This window comes from Orycteropus afer, unplaced genomic scaffold (genome assembly GCF_000298275.1).
Source record: "Orycteropus afer afer isolate SDZICR_OR568_19922 unplaced genomic scaffold, OryAfe1.0 scaffold00147, whole genome shotgun sequence".
Taxonomy (NCBI): Eukaryota; Metazoa; Chordata; class Mammalia; order Tubulidentata; family Orycteropodidae; genus Orycteropus; species Orycteropus afer.
The window spans coordinates 6,087,241-6,091,387 of NW_006921734.1; the positions used below are offsets into that span (position 1 = coordinate 6,087,241).

At 37.9% G+C, this 4,147-nt stretch overlaps 1 protein-coding gene across 1 annotated transcript in view; it reads right to left on the reverse strand.

Moving 5' to 3' along the window:
- Positions 1–4,147, reverse strand: part of DYNC2H1 (dynein cytoplasmic 2 heavy chain 1) — a 505,271-nt gene that overhangs the window by 66,465 nt on the left and 434,659 nt on the right. The gene's annotated exons all lie outside the window — the stretch shown is intronic.

Consider the following 4,147-nt stretch of genomic DNA (forward strand, 5'->3'; position numbering starts at 1 on the left):
AAAACCAGTCCATTTCAGCTCACTAATGCCTAGGATATCGATCTTTATGCATTCCATTTCATTTTTGACAACTTCCAATTTTCCTAGATTCATGCTTCCATGTCCCGATTATTAATGGATGTTTGCAGCTGTTTCTCCTGAATTTGAGTTGTGCCACATCAGCAAATGGAGGTCTTGAAAGCTTTACTTTATCCATATCAATAATGTTAGTTCTACTCTGATGATGTAGCTCTTTCCCAGTAGTATTTTGAGAGCCTTCCAACGTAAGGGGCTCGTCTTCCTGCACTGTATTGGACAATGTTTCTGGGCTATTCATAAAGTTGCACAATAATGTATCAGACAGTCTTTCTCTGCTATTTGTAAGGTTTTCCCTGGCAAATTCTTTGAGAAGTGGATGGCCTCTTCCTTCTTCCTATCTGTCTCAGTTTGTAAGCTGCATTGAAATCTGTGCACCATGAGCAACTTTGCTGGCATTTGAAACACTGGTGGCACAGACTCAAGCTTCACAGCAATGCACAAGCCACCACAGTAAGACAAACTGACAGACAAGTTCATCTTCCTTAGCTGTTGGAAACCTCTCTGCCCTCTCCTTACCTGATTCCTACCTGGATACTGCCACTTTTTGTCAGCCTTGGCTGCTTCCTCCTTTTCCTGCCTCTGGGGGTAGGTCCTGTCTCCTGCCCTCTTACACAATATTGTACTGGAAGTCTGAGCCACAGCAATAAAGCAAGAAAGGTAAATAAAAGGAATCCAAAATGGTAAGGAAGAAGTAAAACTATCCCTATTTGCAGATGATATGATCCTATACATGGAAAATCCAAGAGATTCTAAAGAAAGCTACTGCAATAAATAGAAGGATGTAGCAAAATGGCAGGATACAATATAAACATTCAAAAATCAGTTGGATTCCTGTACACTAACAAAGAAAACTATAAAAAGGAAATTAGGAAAACAATATCATTTACAATAGCCACCAAAGATGAAATACTAGGAATAAATGTAGCTAAGGATGTAAAAGACTTACACAAAGAAAACTACAAAACACTACTACAAGAAATCAAGAGAGCTACATAAATGGAAGAACTTACTATCCTCATGGTTAGGAAGACTTAACATGGTGAAAATGTCAATACTACCCAAAGCTATCTGCAGATATAATGCAATCCTGATCCTGATTCCATCAATACTCTTTAAGGAGATGGGAAAAACTAGTCACTAATGTTATATGGAAAAGAAAGAGACCTGTATACCAAAGCACTACTGAAGAAGAAGAACAAAGTAGAAGGCCCCACACCTCCTGACCACAGAACTCCTACTATACAGCCATGGTAGTCAAAACAGCCTGGCATTGGTACAATGACAAACACATACAGCAACAGAACAGTATTGAGAACTTACAAGTTAACCCATCCAATATGGCCAGTTGATGTTAGACGAAGGGTCAAAATCCATTAAATGGGGAAGAGACTTCCTTTATAACAAATAGTACTGTAAACTGGATATTCATTTGCAGAAAAATAAAACAAGATTTATACCTCACTCCATGATAAAAACTATCTCAAAAAGGATCAAGGACCTAAATGTAAAACCTAAGATTTAAAGATCATGGAGGAAAAAATAAAGACAACTTAGGATGCCTAATTTATGGTATAAATAGTCTATCAAACATAACTAAAAATTCACAAACAGCAGAAGATAAAGTAGGTAACAGGAATCACCTAAAAATTAAACATTTATGTACATCAAAAGACTTCTCCAAAGAGTAAAAAAAAAGCCTATAGACTGGGAAAAAATTTGGGGCAGTGACATATCTGACAAGAAGCTAATCTCTAAAATTAATTAAAAAAACTAAATACCTCAACAACAAAAGGAGAAACAATCATTAAACAGGCAAAGGACACAAACAGATACTTCATCAAAGAAGACATGCAAGCAGTCAACAAATACATGAAGAAATACATGTGATCATTAGCCATTGGAGAGATGTAAATCGAAACAACAATGAGATATCATCTCACCCTGGCAATAATGGCAATGATTAAACCAAACAGAAAACAACAAATGCTGGTGAGGGTGTGTGAAGTTTGGAACTCTCTTGCACTGCTGGTGGGACTGTAAAATAGTACAACCAATAGGTACAGTGGTTCCTTAAAAAGTCAGAAATAGAGATATCATATGATCTAGCAATCCTACTCCAAATCAAACCAAACTCACTGCCATCGAGTGGATTCTGAATCATAGTGATCCCCAGTAAAACCTGTAAATCTTTATGGAAGCAGACTGCCTCATCTTTCTTCTGTGTAGTGGCTGGTGGGTTCAAACCACCGAGCTTTTGGTTATTAGACAAATGTCTTAGCCACTACACCAACAAAACAGCAATCTGACTCATAGGTTTATATTTTAGAGATATAAAAGCTGTGACACAAATAGGTGTATGCACACCCATGTTCACTGCATCACTCCTCAGTATAGCAAAAAGATGGAAACAACCTAAGTGTCAGTCAATGGATGAATGAATAACCAAACTATGAGACATACACACAATGGAATACTACTCAATGTTAAAAAATAATGAATCTGTAAAACATCTCACAACATGGATGACCTGGAGGACATTATGCTAAGTGAAATAAGTCAACTACAAAAGCACAAATATTGTATGATACTACCAGCATAAAAAGTCAAGAATACTATTACACACAGAAAGAAACATTCTTTGATGGATACCAGGGATGAGAGGGCTATGTAGGGCAAATCACTAAACAGATAGTAAACATGTACTAACTTGGGTGAAGGGAAAGGCAATACACAGTAATTGGGATATCAGCACAACATGACCAAGGCATATGACTAAGGGAAGTGAAGACACTGGGAGGTCTGCAAGAGTAAAAGACAACTATGATAAACAAAGGCAGCTCTGATGATATAGTGCCTAAGGCATGTGACTGCTAACCAGAAGGCTGGCAGTTCAAACCCACCAGCCACTCCTCTGAAGGAAGACTGAGCAATCTACTTCCATAGCGATATTGCCTCAGAAACCCAAGGAGCGGTTGCTATGAGTCGGCTCCAACTCAATGGCAATGAGTTCAGTTTTTTGGTTATGGTAAATAACATTACATATACAATTCTATAATAAACTATATACGAGTGGATATATAAGTAGATATGTAAGCTGAACAGGTGTGCGACAGCATATGGGTGTACACCTACCAATGAGTATACATAGGTTTATAAGTTTGGCAGAGGATATTTCCATATCCATATTTGTATATGCTGAAAATATATCCAGGTATATAGCACATACAGGGGCAAAGTTATGCAATCTTCTTAGCCATAAGCAAACACCTGAGGGACTGAGTCTCTGGGCTTAAGGGCTTAGGACCACAGTGTTAGGGACATCGAAGTTCATTGACATAAAACAGTGTATAAAAACATAGTTCTACATCCTACTTTAGTGAATAGCAACTTGGGTATTAAAAGCTTGTAAACAGGCATCTAAAATACAAGTATTGGTCTCTTCCCATCCAGAGAAAAGAAGACTGAAGAAAATTAGACTCAAGCAAACAGTTAGTCCAAAGGATTAATAGACCACATGAACCACAGTCTTCAGCCAAACAACAGACAGGCCTATGAAGTGAACATTAACCCCCACGAGGAATGTGCTCCTCAGAACAATTAACCATAGGAGACAGAAAGGGCAGCATTTGCCTAAAGATAAAATTCAGAAGGCAAAAAGGGCCAGGAAAGAGGGGCAAATGGAAACTGGGAATTCATGTAGAAAGTGGGAAGAGTGCTATTACATCGAGGGGATTGTAATTGATGTTACATAATGAAACGTGTATAAATTGTTGAATGAAAAACTAATTTGCCCAGTATATTTTCACCCAAACCACAATGAAATGCTAAAAAAAGAAACAAAACTAAAACTTTGTAATATAAAGTCATTGTTATTCATCTATGAATATAACAGAGTAATAGATTTACATAGACTAGAGTTCCTTTTTGACAACTTCCAATTTTCCTAGATTCATACTTCGTACATTCCATGTTCCGATGATTACATAGAGTGTAAGCCCCAGGCTTACAGGTGAGGAGAGACAACTCAGGGACGCCCGAAGTAGCAAGCAGGAAGAGCAGGAGAAAGGGG